Genomic DNA, 18,466 nt, shown 5'->3' on the forward strand with positions numbered 1-18,466 from the left:
TACAGATTAGACATTCTTATAATATGTCAACAAAAGTTAGATTTTATTTCCATCATTTACACTTTCAAAATAACAGAAAACAAAAAAATGGCGTCTGCAAAAGTTTGGGCACCCTGCAGAATTTATAGCATGCACTGTCCCCTTTGCCAAGCTGAGACCTGCCAGTGTCATGGATTGTTCTCAATCATTGTCTGGGAAGACCAGGTGATGTCAAGCTCAAAGGTTTTAAATGCCCAGACTCATCTGACCTTGCCCCAACAATCAGCACCATGGGTTCTTCTAAGCAGTTGTCTAGAAAACTGAAACTGAAAATAGTTGACGCTCACAAAGCTGGAGAAGGCTATAAGAAGATAGCAAAGTGTTTTCAGATGTCAATATCCTCTGTTCGGAATGTAATTAAGTAATGGCAGTCATCAGGAACAGTGGAAGTTAAAGCAAGATCTGGAAGACCAAGAAAAATATCAGACAGAACAGCTCGCAGGATTGTGAGAAAAACAATTCAAAACCCACGTTTGACTGCACGATCCCTCCAGAAAGATCTGGCAGACACTGGAGTTGTGGTACACTATTCCACTATAAAGAGATACTTGTACAAATATGGTCTTCATGGAAGAGTCATCAGAAGAAAACCTCTTCTACATCCTCACCACAAAAATCATCGTTTGAACTTTGCAAATGAACATATAGACAAGCCTGATGCATTTTGGAAACAAGTTCTGTGGACCGATGAGGTTAAAATTGAACTTTTTTGGCCGGAATGAGCAAAGGTACGTTTGGAGAAGAAGGGGCACAGAATTTAATGAAAAGAACCTCTGTCCAACTGTTAAGCATGGGGTTGGATCAATCATGCTTTGGGGTTGTGTTGCAGCCAGTGGCACAGGGAACATCTCACGAGTAGAAGGAAAAATGGATTCAATAAAATTTCAGCAAATTTTGGATGGTAACTTGATGCCATCTGTGAAAAAGCTGAAGTTAAAGAGAGGATGACTTCTACAAATGGATAATGATCCTAAACACACCTCAAAATCCACGGGGGATTACATCAAGAGGCGTAAACTGAAGGTTTTGCCATGGCCTTCACAATCTCCTGACTTCAAAATAATTGAAAATCTATGGATAGACCTTAAAAGAGCAGTGCGTGACAGACAGCCCAGAAATCTCAAAGAACTGGAAGACTTTTGTAAGGAAGAATGGGCAAAGATACCTCAAACAAGAATTGAAAGACTCTTGGCTGTCTACAAAAAGCGTTTACAAGCTGTGATACTTGCCAAAGGGGGCAGTACAAGATATTAACTCTGCAGGGTGCCCAAACTTTTGCAGACGCCATTTTTTTGTTTTCTGTTATTTTGAAAGTGTAAATGATGGAAATAAAATCTAACTTTTGTTGACATATTATAAGAATGTCTAATCTGTAATTTGATGCCTTTTGGAGATTTTTCCATCTTTCCTTGGCTTCTTTATGCACATTAATACAAATTTTTAGCTGGGGTGCCCAAACTTTCGATCCCCACTGTATATATATCCAGTGCAAATCAATCTGTGACCTCTATATAACATAAAATGAAAATATTAGTGTCCAGTGCAATCATATATAAAGTGCAAGTGATGTGACATCCAACAGGTAAGTGCAGTATATATTCTTGCAACCTCCAAAACACTCCAAGTGAAATTCTTCAATATTAGTGACACCCTTTTTCCAGTCACCATACAGTGCTCATCCACCACCTAATAGCCTAAATGAACTCAACAGAGTGATATGCTGGTCAGGTTACCAGCAAAAGCCCCTATTAGCTCTGGGAGTGACAGTCTGCAGTTTGTGATCCTGTCTTCAAAAGCTTCCAATATCGTGCTATCTTATAGTGATTTGTAAGAAGAAGAAAAGAAAAGAGGGACTTCCATAGCGTAAAACCATACCAACTATTTATTCCAATAAAAGCATAAAATCACTCACATTGCTTAGTGTCTCCACCGACACAAGTATAATCGCATAAGGTAGAAACCATAGGTCATCCTCGGTCATATACCGAGACCGTGGGACTCCGTAACTGTACATCATCTCCTAGTCCCGCCCTACGTATTTTATCACTTGACGACTTCTGAGAGCGGAAGGAGGACATCAAGTGATGAAACGTATAGGGCGGGGCTAGGAGGTTTTTTTAATATATATATATATATATATATATATATATATATATATATATTTTTTTTTTTTCATACATTTAGATTGTTTGCACATCTGTACATAAATGCAGTTAATCGCATTACAAAGAAAAAATAAGTAAACAGTTGTTATAGAGAAGGCAAGAATTTACTACCTCAACTAAATGCAGTCACATGTAAATGCACTATATACAAAAGCAAGTGAAGTGTGCCAGGACTGTTGGAATTTCAAAATAAAAAAACATGCATTTACAAGCGGCAGAACAACTTCCCGTGTGAAAGAGGCCTTATACTCATTTTCCCATTGTATTTACATTATTTTAGCCTACTACTATTAATCTGGATAATCTTCAAGTTTGTAAAACTACTTTGTAAACATCCCCACCAGGTGCGGACTGACCATTCGAGCACTCGGGCCCTGTCCAAGGGCCCGAGGTCAATAGGGGGCCCCATGAAATGCCCCTGGTACCTTTTATATACTTTTTTGGGTGTGCTTTGAGTGTGGGAAAGGACACAGGGGCCCCATGATCCCCTATTGCCCGGGGGCCCCATGACATGTCAGTCTGCCCCTGATCCCCACACATTTACTTCCTTAAATTCTGAGAGATGTAATCCCTATGGCCTGTGAGTAGGCACTGCTTTGTCACATATTTCACAGATACTGCTTTTTAGGCTCCAGGCACACTGGCTTAAAAAATGCTGCTCCTAGAGGAGTTTAGAGTTTTGCCTGTAGAAGCAACAAATGTTATACTATGTATCCATGCACACTAGGTCATTTAGAGGCATATTTTAAGCTCAGCATTTAGGGGCAGAAATAAAAACCCTTCTGGTTTTCATTTTTTAAAGCGTTTTTCTGGCAGAAAAAAACAAAAACGCTCCTAAATGCTGCTAAACGCTAGTACAAAAAACCACTAAGAATTAGATTTTTTTTAATGCCAAGAGCACTGGTGTTTCTTAACCACTTGCCCACCAGAGGATTTACCCCCCTTCCTGACCAGGCCATTTTTTGCGATACTGCTCTGCGTTACTTTAACTGACAATTGCGCGGTCATGCAACACTACACCCAAATGAAATTTATGCCATTTTTTCCCACATATGGAGCTTTCTTTCGGTGGTATTTGATCACCTGTGCTTTTAATATTTTTTGCGCTATAAACCAAAAAAGACCGTCAATTTTAAGAAAAAAACATTTTTGACTTTTAAACATGTCCAGTAAAAAATTAAAAAAATCTAAGTTCGTCATAAATTTAGGCCAAAATGTTTTCTGCTACATGTCTTTGCTAAAAAAAATCTATGTGTAAATTAATTGGTTTACATGAATGTTATAGCGTCTACAAATGGTGGCATATATACTGGAATTATTTTTTTTGTCAATACTAGTCATGGCAGCAATCAGCGACTTATTGTGGGACTGCGGCGGGCATTCTGACTAACTGTAACTGACATCCCCAGTGACACTAATACAGTGATCAGTGCTAATAAAAAGCACTGACACTGTACTAATGACACTGGGCTGGAAGGGGTTAACATGTGGGGCGATCAAAGGGTTAACTGTGCTATTTTACTGTGTGCTGTGTGTTTGTTTCACTGTGTCAGCACATTTGCTATGCAGAGCAATACAAAGCAGTGTACAGGAGCTGACAAGGGAGAGATCTGTATTGTTTACATACATGTCTCTCCCCCGTTAGTGATACTAAGCATTCACCGGGTGCTGACGTAGAATCCCTAGAAGGGACCAAGCGATCGACAGCTGAAGCACACACCCCCTACCCTATATATGCATGATTTTGCTCAGCCCTGCCGCCCTGTAGCAGTATTTATGCTATGGGGCAGTGGGGAAGTGATTAAAGCCAGTGTGCATGGACCCTTAAACTGCAGTGGTGCTGAGAGGTGGGATTTCAGGAGACACAGTCAGTACAGGAATCACTACTTGCAGACAAAAGTATACTATGGGGTATGTAGCCCTTAGAAGTTGAAAGTAAACAGCAGAGGAGAGATTGCAAAGCATGCAGGGAATCCAGGAAGTTGTGGAAAGCGATGACCAGCAGACAAGAAACATTCACAGGATGAAAGAACATTTGTCAAATAAGCTTATATTAGATTGTCACAAATAACTCATTCATTAATGATAAAATGAGAGTGTACTATACCCATTTATCTCCCTTAAAATATTAAGATGGTTTACCAAATATTATAGCATGTGAGTATTTCAGATAGCACTGTCAGTACACATCTTCATGCTAAAAGAAAGGGATTGTCACCAGTTATAACAATAAATGAGTATGTCGTTTTCCACCATTTCATCTACAGTATATCTATGTCAAAATGCTTCATGTAGTTACCATGCCCCTAGTAGATGGTCTATTTACTCAGCATTTTCCTTGTGGAGAATTCAATATGATTAATGTACACCTGGGAGAGTGTCCAATGTGGCCAGAATGTCCTTGACAAGATGCTTCTTGTGCTTTGCATTTCCCTTTCAAAGTGTTTCATATGCTTATTGAGTTTCTGATAGAGAATACATAATGCTTCACGTGCTTAGCATATTCTTGGCAGAGTGAACCTTGTGCTCAGAATACAGAGAATCTCAAGTACTAAATGATGCTTTCTTAGAGGCTGAATTATTCATAGCATTTAAAAAAGTAATGACTACAAAAAACTATGTACTAAAAAAAAGGGATTCTTTACAAGACAATGCAACCAATTCTGGAACCCTCCTGGCTGAATAAATGATCCTCTCAAAAAACTTTAAGGACAAGAATGATAGGAAAATTTCTGAAATTGGTTCAAGAAGGGAGATTCTTGAAGAACCATAAGTACAAAATTAACATTCCACAGTAAAAGAGGGTTCCTGACTTGCTGAGTCAAATGAATGACCCTGTTTATAAAGGTACAATCCAGAGAAAAAGCCACCAATGGCCTCCAGAAAGGGATATCCAAATTGAAGACAAAGTCAAAGACCTGACCCTTAAAGCAGTTGTAAAGGCTCAATGTTTTTTATCTTCATGCATTCTATGAGGGACTCATGAGGGAGTCTATTCAACATATTCACAGCTCAAACTGTGAAGAAACCTTTCCATATTTGGAGATTAAATCTCTTTTCCTCCAGACATAAAGAGTGCCCCCTTGACCTCAAGGAGAATAACTCTACACCAATTTCACTATATGAACCACTGATGTGTTTATACATGTTGAACATATCCCCCCTTAATCTCCTCTTCTCAAGAGAGAATAAATTCAGTTGCTCTAATCTTTTCTCATAGCTGAGCTCCTCCATGCCACTTATCAGTTTGGTTGCCCTTCTCTGTACTTTCTCTAGTTGCCCAATATTCCTTTTGTGAATTTGTGCCCAAAACTGGACTGCATATTCCAGATGAGGTCTTATTAATGATTTGTACAGGGGTAATATGATATCTTTCTGTGGAGTCTATACCTCTTTTAATACAAGAGAGGATTTTGCTCGCTTTAGAAACCGCAGCTTGGCATTGCATGCCATTATTAAGCTTGGGATCTATCAGAACTCCCAGATCCTTCTCCACCATTGAGTCCCCCAGTTGTACCCCCCTAGTATGTATGATGCATGTATATTCTTAGCCCCCAAGTGCATAACCTTACATTTATCAACAATAAACCTCATTTGCCACATAGTTGCCCAATTAAACAGTGCATTGAGGTCGGCTTGTAAATTGGAGACATCCTGTAAGGACTTTATTCCACTGCACAGCTTGGTGTCATCTGCAAAGACTGAAATGGTATTTTTAATCCCATACCCTATATTGTTTAGAAATATATTAAAAAGTAAGGGTCCCAACACTGAACCTTGGGGTACACCACTGACAACCCTAGACCATTCAGAGTATGAATCTTTAACTACTACTCTCTGAATATGATCTTTTAGCCAGTTTTCTATCCATTTACATATATTTTTACAATCCTTTAGGCTTTATTTTACACATTAGCTGTGTGTGGGGAACTGTGCCAAACGCTTTTGCAAAATCCAAGTATACCACAGCCACCCCTCTGTCCAAGGTTTTGCTCACCTCCTCATAAAAAGAAATAAGATTTGTTTGACAACTTCTGTCTTTCATGAATCCATGCTTAAAATATTTTTTTCCAGCAAGAACTCACCTATGTGGTCTTTTATTAAACTCTCCAATATCTTCCCAACTATGTTAAACTATAATTACTTGGTAAAGATTTTGACCCCTTTTTAAATATAGGCACCACATTGGCCTTATGTCAATCCAGTGATACTATGCCAGTCATTAAAGAGTCCCTAAAAATTAGAAAGAATGGTTTTAAAATGACAGAGCTCAATTCTTTAACCACTTCAAGTGCGGACACTTTTACCCCCTTCCAGTCCAGGCCAATTTTCAGCTTTCAGTGATATCACACTTTGAATGACAATTGCGCCGTCATGCAACACTGTACCCAAATGAATTTTTTAGCATTTTTTTGAGACAGATAAAGCTTTATTTTGGTGGTATTTATTCACCACTGGGATTTTTTTTTTTGCTATGTAAATGAAAAAGTCCAAAAATTTTGAAAAAAAGTGTTTTTCTTATAAAATTTTGCAAAAAAATTATATTTCATGATAAATCTTGGCCAAAATGTATTCCGTTATCTTTTTAGTAAAAACAAATAACCCAAATTAGTTTATAATCAAAAATTATAATTTTTAAGCTTTTTTTACATTTTTATTTTATTTTTTATATTATTATTTATGTTTTTTTACATACTATTACCCTAGCAGTACAGTGTCACCACGGTGACACTGTACTACTTGTGGGGGAGGTGATGACATTTTTTTTTTTTTGTTTTACACTGATTGCTTTTACACTCATAAAGGCTATAAAAGCAATAATTTCTCCTTCTCTCTGGCAGCATTCTTGCTGTCATTGAGAACTACTGTGTGAGCTGTGATTGGTCACAGCTTGTCACATGGTACAAGTCTGCTGTGAATAGCCTTGTACCATGTGACCTCTGTGATCATTCACAGATTTCACACGTAGTAGGCAATGATGTCAGAAGTGACATCTTGCTTACTACTCCACATATGATCACTGATTGGCCAATCAATGATCACATGATCGGAACCTCGCACAGAGGTCCCGTACGACGATCGGTGTTCCACTGTGTCCGGAGGACACAGCAAGCACTGGATCGTGGTGCTGCTCTCTCCCAGGGAGTGCACAGAAGTAGGGGGCGGGGAGGTCTTTTATAAATGGCCACCCAACCTGCACTGCCACCGTCCGGCCGTTTATATTCAACAGCCAGATGGGAGGTGGTTAAGGACCCGTGGGTGTATGCCATCCAGTCCAAGTGCTTTATTCACCTTTATTCTGTCTAAATATTTCTGGATCATATCAGTTGTGAGCCAATGTGGATCATCTGGGGCTGTGTCAATACCATGCCCATTATGAACAAGAGCGCCCCCATGCTCCTTTGTATACACAGAACTGAAAAATGTATTTAATAAATTTGCCTTCTCTTTGTCCCCAGTCACCCACTTTATATTATTTTGTAAAGGGCCTACATGCTCAGACCAGACCTTTTTGCTATTAATATTTTTGAAGAATTTTTGGGGGTTTGTCCTGATTTCTTTTGCAATCTGTCATTCATTTTAAACTTTTGCGGCCTTTATTTCATTTTTGCATATTCTGCTATATTCTTTGTAATGTTTAAACAATGATAGCGTTCCTTCATTTTTATATTTGATAAAAGCTTTTTCTTATTATCTATAGCTTTGTTAACTTTGGCCGTAAGCCACATAGGTTTGATTTTTAGCCTTTTAAACTTGTTGCCCATGGGAATATATTACAGTCTTTTTAAAGAACTCCCATTTCTGTGCTGTGTTCATCGATGCCAATATTCCCTCCCAGTCTACGATTCTCTGCCTTGGAAAACTACCTCTCTTAAAGTGGAGCATTTTTATTTTTCCCGTATGTGCTTGATGTTTACAGCTAAAGAATCAGGTTATGGTCACTGCTACCCAGATGTTCTTTTATATAGACATTAGTAATAAGCTCTGCATGGTTTGAGATTACCAGGTCCAGCAGAGCATCATTCCTAGTAGGGGCCTCTATGAATTGTACCGTAAAATTGTCCTTTAGTAGGTTTATAAATTTTTGCCCTTTAACCGTTCCTGCAGTACCATTACTCCAATCAATTTCTGGGTAGTTAAAATCCCCCATTATTATCACTGTCCCAGCCCTTGCAGCACTTTCAATTTGTGCAAGGAGCTGAGTCTCCACCTCCTCATTAACTACTACCCGCCCTGCCATCATTTTAAGATAGGCCAGGCGTGAAGTAATGACTTCATATGATGTCCTTCCCGGATCACGCTTTGCTCCTACCCACAGCTGGCAAGATCTGTCACCAGCTGTGTAACTCGGACATGATCAAAGGCAGATCTGTATACCGGCCCAGTTGCTAGTACCATGTGACCTGCTGAGACCAATCACAGCAGATCACATGACAGTTGTATATATTGGATGACTTCCTTTCATGCAATCCATTGTATACAAGCGTGTCTAGCTGTGAATGGTCACAGTGATTACATGCACAGGCTGGGCCAATCACAGCCCAGCTGTGTCATGTAATTAGCTGTGGCCAATCACAGCTAATCACAACAAAAAAACCTGAATGAATCGATTTCATTCAATTAAATGCTTGCTTATAGTAAATAAATTCTTTGCTATAATAAGCAATCAAATTGTGTAGAAAAAAAAATACCGATCACTTCCCCAAAGTGCTACAATGTTACTATGGTAACATTATATTACTTTGGTCATAGTGTAATATGAAAAAAAATCTTAAAAAAAAGAGAAAAAATGTTATACAAAATAAAAAATACATTTAAAAAAAAATAATTGAAAAAAATGATCAATTATTTTTTTTTCGTACTGTCATCAGTTAGTGTCCCTGATCACCACCACACTAGTTATATGCTGATGCTGTACTGCACTGGCGACAGTATGTAAAAAAAAATTGTGAAAATAATTTTTTTAATTTCTTCATTTTCTAAAAAATTATGACAAAAAAATGACAACTTAAAAAAACTCGCCATGTCTCTTATGAAATACGTCGGACTGTCTACTTTGCAAAAAGGGGTCATTTGGGGATAACTGTACTGTTCTGACATTTTTGGACCTCCAGAAATTAGATTGGCCATCAGTACTTCAGGATTGATCAATTTTCAGATATATCCCATAGTTTGTGAACTAAATAATAAACACTGATTTGGGTTATTTTCACCAAAGAAATGTAGCAGAATACACCTTGGCCTAAATTTATGAAGAACAATTAATTATTTGCAAACTTTTATAACAGAAACAAAGAATTGTTTTTTTTTTCAAAATTGTCTGTCTTTTTTTGTTAATTTAGCAAAAAATAAAAACCCCAGTGGTGATTAAATACCACCAAAAGAAAGCTCTAGTTGTTTGAACAAAATGATAAAATTTTAGTTTGGGTACAGTGTTGCATGACCATGCAATTGTCATTCAAAGTGTGAGAGTGCTGAAACCTGAAAATTGGCCTGGGCAGGAAGGGGGTAAAAGTGCCCTGTATTGAAGTGGTTAACACTGGGAGGCCTATAACAAACTCCAATGATTACCTTTGTAGTACGCACCCCCATGTGCAGTTCCACCCATAATGCTTCAGCCTCATCACACTCTCCATCAACTCCATCGTTACATTCAATGCAACATCCATTTTGTAAAGCGCTGCGCAAACTGTTGTCGCTATATACATCCTGTATAATAATAATAACATCTATCTATCAGCATGCTCAACAATTTCTGGCAAACACCTGCAACAGACAAATCCTTATGCAGGAATTTAGATCAAACCAATAGAGTCTGATGCAGAGCAGTATAGTAAGGTTGTGGAGATGATCCTGACAAGAATATCTGGAATGTGATAGGAATTCCAAACTCTCCTCTGTGTGGGACAGAAGTAAGAATAGTTGTGGACAGAAGACAAAACAATAAAAATGGTAAGGCCTTATACAGACTTTTACAAACTTAGTAGATTACAGGAAAAGACCGTGTGAGAGTGTGTCAGGAATGGACTCGCCAATAGTGGTGGGACTCACCTGCTTTGTGGGCTGCAGTACAAGGGCTGGCCAGCGGGTGCTCTCAGCAACCAGAAGCTCACTCCTGCAATCAGCCATCACCTGAGGCTGATTGCAGGAGGTGTATTTAAGGAATGGCCAGACCTGTAGTCAGTGCCTTGGTGTTTGTTTCCCATGTGCCCTGTTTCCTGTATCCTGTCTCCTGCCTGCTCGACTCTCCTGCTTGACTCTGACTCTGATAGAACTCCGCCTGCACTGACCTGGCTATTACTGACCATTCTTCTGCCTGCTCCCATTGTACCTTTCTGCCTGATTGTTCCTGACCCAGCCTGCCTGACCACTCCACCTCTCCAGCCCTGACTGCACCTGTACCTATTAGTTTAAGGTTTGTTTTGTTTTGCACTGTGTTTGTTTATTTTGCGCAGCTCATAATAAATATTATTATTTAATCATTTCTGAAGCCTGCTGTTTCCCTGTGTCAGTCCACACATCTCTGGTCATACCTGGATCCCTGACAGAGTGCCTAGGCCAATGAGACCCAAACCCAGAATTTGTTAGATGTGTCTATAGGAGTGTCCACTAGTTTAAGAGTATTATGGACTACATCAATCCAGTGACCCCCTCCCTCTCCCTGGGTTAGGCTGTTAAGTAAAGGAAATATACTGTGATGCTCCGGAAGGGATAATGGTACATGTACATTCCCTACACACTTCGCTTCCTCAGTGGTATCCCTTGTGCTGTGTGTATGTTCCTGACAGAAAATTCAGTGTGCTCCAAATGATGATGGTAGAGTGAGATACACATTTATCATGTTTTCAGCAATGCACTTATTGTTTTTTTTAACATGTTCCTGGCAATATGCTCAAATTGCTCAGCATGTTTCTGGCAGAGTTCAGTCTCCATTATTTACCAATTTATTGCAGTGCTTGTAAAGCTTAAAGCAATTCTAAAGGAACATTTTGTTTGGGGGGATAACAAACATGTTATACTTACCTGATGTGTATAGTGGTTTTGCACAGAGTAGCCTGGATCCTCCTCTACTCGGGTCCCCCACAGGCTCTCCTGGCACCTCCCTCCTGTCAAGTGCCCCCACAGCAAGCAGCTTGCTATGGGAGCACCCGCTGCTCTATGTGTCTATTCACACACAGAACCGTGACTTTGTTCCACCCCCTCTCTGTCCTCATTGACTGACTGGCTGTGATTGACAATGGCTCCCACTTTCTGTTTCAGCCAATGAGGAGGCAGAGACCCGGGGCAGCCGAGGCTTTTGTTCACACCACTGAATCGTGATGAGGCTCAGGTAAGTATTGAGAGGGCTAAGGGCACTGCTGCACACAGAAGGTTTTTTATCTTCATTCATAAAATGCATGAAAGTAAAAAACCTTGAGCCTTTACAACCACTTTAACTTGTTTTTCTAAAAAAACAAACATCTTATACTTATCTGCTGTGTGCAATGGTATAGCACAGTGTGGCCCTGAACCTCCTCTTCTGGGGTCCTTTGCCAGCACTCTATACTCCTTTTCAGTGTGCCACCACAGGAAGCCGCTGCCTTTGGGGGTGTGCAAGTGGGCTTGCTCATGAGCTAGGCTGTGAGTTTCTATAGACACACACAGGGTGGCTCAGTCCTGCCCCTCACTCCTTCATCACAGGATTTGATTAAAAGAAGCAGGAGCCAATGGCTCCCAGTTCTGTAAAGTCTCCTGTGAGAAGAGAGAGAGGAGAGAAGAGCTGCTTCAGTGCTGAATTGAAATCAAGCACAGGTAAGTATGGGGGGGGGGGGGGTGAGGGGGTGAAACAAACACTGGGACAGGTAGAACTGTTTTCCCCTTTGTAGCCTGCTAGAAGAGACTGCAGTCCCAAAGTTTAAATTTCATAAACACCTTTGTTTCTTTAACATGACATAAAGGGGGTTGCTGGTTGACAAGGAGTTGGAAGGATGCAAATAATACGAATATGTAAAATTTAACTAGTTAAAATTTTTTGTTCTGCAATTATAATGTTGCCATTCACACATGAGTGCTCAGATGCCTGTAGATTGATGTCTAATGCTTCAAAAGCTATATGCGCTAATTTTGAGACAGAATTTGGCTTTTTGACCCTGTAGACTTGAAAGGGAAAGTCTGAAAATGCACTAATCTAGTGTTTTTGCACATTTTTCCAGTATTTTTTTTGGCTTGTAAGAATTGGTCTCACTTCCATAGTGCTTTCTAGTGGCTAAAACAAAAACACCTGAAATTTGAATACATCTGTAAATACACTTCTGAAATGCTGCTATACACATGCTGGAAAATGGCTGAAAATTGCTGTGCTCAAATGTGAATGCTTAAATCTGGCTGAACACTCTTAGAAATGTATTCAAAATTTTTCATTTTAACCACTTTTTGCTTGGGAAGGTTTTACCACCTTCATGACCAGGCCATTTTTTTTTTGCTATTCGGCACTGCACTATTTTAAATGGCAATTGCACTGTCGTTCAACACTGTATCCAAATTAAATTTATAGAATTTTTTTTGGTGGTATTTTATCACCGCTGGGTTTTTTTTATTTTTTTTATTATATAAATGAAAAAGACTGAAAATTTTGGGAAAAAAATGTATTTTCCAATTTCTGTTATAAAACATGTCCAATAAAAAAAAAAAAATTTTTCCATAAATTTAGGCCAGAATGCATCCTGCTACATGTCTTTGGTAAAAAAAAATCCCAATAAGTGTATATTAGCTGGCTTGTGCGAAAGTGATAGCGTCTACAAACGATGTTGTATATACTGGAATTTACTCAGCTATAATGCTATACTGGGACTGTGATAGTGTGGCGGACAATCTGGCGCTAGCTGACACTGACATCAATAGTGACACTAATACAGTGATCAGTGCTAATACTGTACACTGTCACGGCACTAATAGCACTGGCTGAGAAGTGGTTAGCATCTAGGGGTGATCAAGAGGTTAATTGTGAACCTAACCATATGTAAATTGTGTAATATGTGCTGCTTTTACTTGCAATCTTTCTGTTTTTTTCTCCCTACTTTTCAGTGTCCAGCAAAGCACTGGTTACAGCTTGTAGGAGGAGTTTTCATTCTCCTCTAAGAGGATGTAGAACTCCTGATCCTCTGTCTGAACAGTGGTGATTGGCTCTGTGCCATGCACTCTCCCAAGAAAAAAAAAAACTCTCTAGCAATACAAACCAAACTGAGCATGTGCAGAGTGACTCCAAACCTAAGGAGATATTTAGGAGACAATGGAAGAAGGGGAGGATCAGAAAAGAGAGAACCAAACAGCCTTTATACACAATGCGGATAATTAATCCCTTAGGTTCCACAGTGAGTACACCAAGCAAGCTTTGCTGCATATACAGACTGATTTTACTGTTGTGGATTTAGTAACACTGTAAGAAAAACAAGCCACCCAAATGATATTGTTCTGCAAAGAAAGGTGACAACCTTAACCACATTAACTCTGCCCGAAAGACGGATTACTGCTACAGGGCAGACTCTCTGTGCAAAATCACATATATATATATACGTAATACGCGCTCCCGCCGTGATTGTGGGCCATGGCATGCGTGCACACGCTGACTTGGAGGTGCCATGATTTGGTGCCCGACCGATCACTCAGCAGATTCAGGCCAGTGAATCATCTCTCCCTGGGCACATTCTGTTCCAGAGAGAGAAGAAAGCAGATCTATTTGAGTAAAAGCACCACACTTTTACAGTAAAAGTCCAGCTAGGTCACATTTAACCTCCTGATCGCCCCCCAGTTAACTCCTTCACTGCCCTGTCACCAGTGTCATTAGTACAGTGTACAGATTTTTTTACTGATCACTGTATTAGTGTCACCGGCGACTACAGATAGCATTAGCGTCAGTTAGCATTCCTTCCAGATAGCGTCAAATTGCCCATCAATACATCAGTCATCAAATTGAACTCGTTGATTACCAGGAACATGCTCGCATACACAATAAACCGCCATTGCTTGTATAGTGTCTGAACGGATCAATATCTTTGGTCAGATCAGAACTATACCAGCGTTGGCAAAAGTATAGGGTCCCCAAAAATGCAGCATTAGCACGATCAGCCCCGCCACCTGCCAGCACCTGCATTTAGCCCCTACGCTTAACCCTCCACCCCTTCCCCCCCAGCAAGTGCATTGTCAGTAGATCACTGTCACTTGATACATTACACACAAAACCGCAGTGTTAGCAGAATCAGGCCTGATCTCTGCTAGCCCTTGCAGGTAATTTTTTTTTGTAGTGGTTCAAGCAGTCCCTGACAGTCAGGTGCTGTTTTTCCAGTGAGTCACACTAGGTACCTATACATTTATTGGCCTAAATGTCAAATTAAAGGTACTCTAGTGAAGCGGCTTACAAGATTCTGATCATGTCAGATGAGAGTGAAGGGGAAGCCTCACTGACAGAATCTGCCTCAGAATACGAACCTGTAGACAGTAGCGGCACCCTCACAGATAGCTCAGATGATAGAGTAGAGGTCCCTGGTAAGGTCAGGCATACCTGAGCCCTTTCCCGGGTTGCTTAGGGGGTACAATTGCATGATGATTCTTATATGCAGCAGAGTGCCAATACTAGTGCCGCTCAACCTTTTAGTGAACTGGCAATCTCAGCGGCCTAGTACTTCCTGGTCTTTTACATACAAACACTGCAGTATCATTTGGTGAAGTGGCAAGTCTCATAAGTGCAGTACAAGCTGGTGTGGTGGCTAGCACAAGTAGCTGCCAAGAATTCGAACACAGGCCCTTGTGTCCTTGGCAGCCCATAAATTCGACAGCACCCGTACTTCCCCCATTCACTGCCCAAACCGGAATTCAGGTGGAAATTTAACTACTCCCTTGATTTTTTGGAGCTGTTTTTCACGGAAGATCTGTATGCATTGATTGTGGATCAAAGCAGTTTATATGCACAACAGTTTATCATTGCCAACCCAAATTCAAACCTTGCCAGACCATTTGAATGGAAACCTATTACAGTTTCTGAATGTAACGTTTTTTTGGGCCTAACCCTCAACATGGGCATTACTAAAAAAGAGATTTGCGGTTGTATTAGTTCACAGACCTAATGCATCATATGCCTGTTCTCTGTTGCCATGACTAGACATAGATATGAGAATATAATGTGATTTATGCATTTCAATGAAAGTACACTTTGTTGTCCTCGGAGTGACCCTGAATTTGACTGCCTCCACAAAATTTGGCCCCTCGCAAATCACCTTAACCAGAAATTTTCAGATGTATATACTCCCCAGTAAAATATCTGTGTTGATGAGTCCCTCATTAGTTTTTCTGGCAGCCTTGCATTCAAACAATTTTGGCCTAGCAAGCGTACCAGATATGGGGTCAAAACATATAAGACCTGTGAGAGGGCATCAGGCTATACATGTAAGTTTTGGATTTACAAGGGAAAAGATAGTCATGTGGAACCCCCCGGATTCCCAGACAACATAAGAACAGTAGCAAGATAGTTTGGGACTTGGTTTCACACTTTTTTCATTTGGGGTACCACTTATATGTGAACAATTTTTATAAAAGCATGTCACAATTCAGACATTTATACAATCTTGGAATTTGCGCATGTGGCACTGTGCGACCTAATCGCCGGGGCTTCCCCCAATGGCTTGTAAATACCCATTTTAGAAAGGGGGAAAAAGCCTGCTTGAAAAATGATGACTTGCTTGCAGTGAATTAGAAGGACAAATGGAATGTTTTCGTCCTGTCTTCCATTCACGTAGACATGACCATCCAAATTTCCATGTTCCAGTTACTGTTACGGATTTACTGTTACTGTTTTATTGTTAATCATTGCAGGAATGCCATTCAGCTGCAGCACCGATCTGTTTGATCTGACAGCAACAGGGTCTTGATCTCAGAATATACAAAAGTATGTGCAGCGCTGTTGGATGATATTTTTCAGTAAAAAAAAGAACATATATGCCAAAGCAAGGGGGGCTGGGGTGGCCAGTGGGTGGATGGCCCCTATGATTTGGCATATATATTTTATAATATTTTTTGGCACAGATTTCAAATAAAAAGTTGCTTTATTGAGTTACAGTTTTTTTGTTAACTGTTGCTGTTTTCTTTGCAGGAATGCCATTCAGCTGCAGCACCAACCTGTTTATTCTGACAGCAACAGGGTCTCGCTCTCAGAATATATGTCAGTGTGTGCAGCGCTGTTGGATTAGATTTTTAATCCGCAGTTAAAAAAGAGCATATATGCTCAAGCATGGGGGGGGGGGCAGTGGGTGGATGGCCCCTATGCTTTGGCATATATTTAAAAAATTTCTATCAATGTGAACAGAAGAATCTGTTTCTTTTTCTGTTATGCTCTTTTTTTTGTTCAGCCCACGGACTGAACGAAAAAAAGAACATTTCATGTGTGCCCACCATTAGAAGTGGGTGGATGCAAGGTGGTATATTCTAATAGTGGGCATACCACACATTTTTTCTGGCACAGATTTATTCTCTTTTTTTCATTCAGCCCATAGGCTACATAAAAATAAAGAACATAGCATATATACCCAACAAGGACCAGCGACATACTGGTACATCACTGGACTTTGAGTGGTTATACCAGGATGATCAAAGTAAAAGTAGCAGTAGTGAGCGCTTCTCTATAATAGCAGCTGAAACACTCAGGTAACCACATAAAACCTCTGGTATATAATAAGCAGTAATAAAGATTAAGGGGGTGGCCATGGGAGCCAAATTTGCGCCCGGCTTGGCTAACCTATTCATGGCCTACTGGGAGGAGGACCTAATATATGCCAGAATTATCATTATATAAAAGATATATTGATGACATTTTCCTAATATGGAATGGAGATGAGCAGTCACTATGTAACTTTTTCACCACTCTGAATAATAACGACCGCAATATCAATTTAAAATACACTTTTAGCAGAACAGAGATGCACTTTTTACACCTTACCCTGATGAACTATAATGGAAAAATCACTACAAAAACCTTTTTTAAATCTACAGATCAGAATAGTTACATCCCTACGGAGAGCTGCCACCACCCTCTGTGGTTAACTAACATTCCAAAGGGACAGTTTACTAGGATACGTATAAACTGCACGAATATGAATGACTACCACCTGCAAGCTAAAATTTTGAAAGAAAGATTTTTAGAAAAAGGATATAAGGAAGCCATTTTAGACAGTACTATGAATGATGTGGTGGGTTTGGACAGGAACAAATGCTAATAGATAAGGCCAAAACAACATCATCCCGGGTCTGCCCATTTATTACCATGTATTCGATACAACATAGAACTATAGGGGGTATCATCAAGAAAAATTGGGACATCCTGAAAACAGACCCAATACTTAATAACATTCTACCAGAAAAGCCGGAAATCATCTTCCGGAAGGCTATGGCCATAAGGCACCACCTGGACCCTAATGTGGTGGACCCACCCAAGACGGTGTCATTTTTCTCCAACCTAAGTGGCTTCCATCCTTGCAACAAGTGCATGATGTAATACAAGTAGGAAAAAGAAAATAGACACATTTACTTCAAATACTACAGGCAAATATTACAAGATCAGAAATTTCATTTCTTGCAATAGCAAGTATGTTGTATACGTGCTCTTACATGTCCGTGCAATAAACAATATATCGGTAGGACAACAAGGAGGCTGCGGGATCGTCTCCGTGAACATGTGTACAATGTGAAATGGGGATTTAAGGAACATTACCTATCTAAGCATTTTAGACTCCACCATAACAGAGACCCCGCACTACTTAAATTTGTAGGAATTGACATAGTGACCCCACATTGGAGAGGGACCCACAAGAAACGAGCTGTCTCTCAAATGGAGACCAAGTGGGTTTACGAATTGAGCACTCTATATCCCATGGGTCATAATATAGAAGTTGACCTTAATTGTTTTATTGACAATAGCTGAAGTATTATCTTATGATGGTTTTAGTCTGCTACAGCTCTTGTTTTTGACTTTTTACCACGGGTATTTTTATGACTTTTTACCACCGGTACTTTTATGATTTTATAAATACATTTTATATCTCCATGTGCACACTACTCTATATTATTCATGTGATTTATATGGAATATCGTAAAGATTTGAGGGTTCTTGACAAAAAAATGATGTTGTCTTGGATCACTCCGTTACTTGTTGGCTACATTTACACCTATTTTGCTCCATTTTGGCAAGATAGGATTCTAACTATTACTATATTATTATCATTATTATTATCTTCCTA

Source organism: Staurois parvus, unplaced genomic scaffold, assembly GCF_062004578.1.
Source record: "Staurois parvus isolate SC_StPar_1 unplaced genomic scaffold, SC_StPar_1.0 ptg000011l, whole genome shotgun sequence".
NCBI classification, from domain to species: Eukaryota; Metazoa; Chordata; class Amphibia; order Anura; family Ranidae; genus Staurois; species Staurois parvus.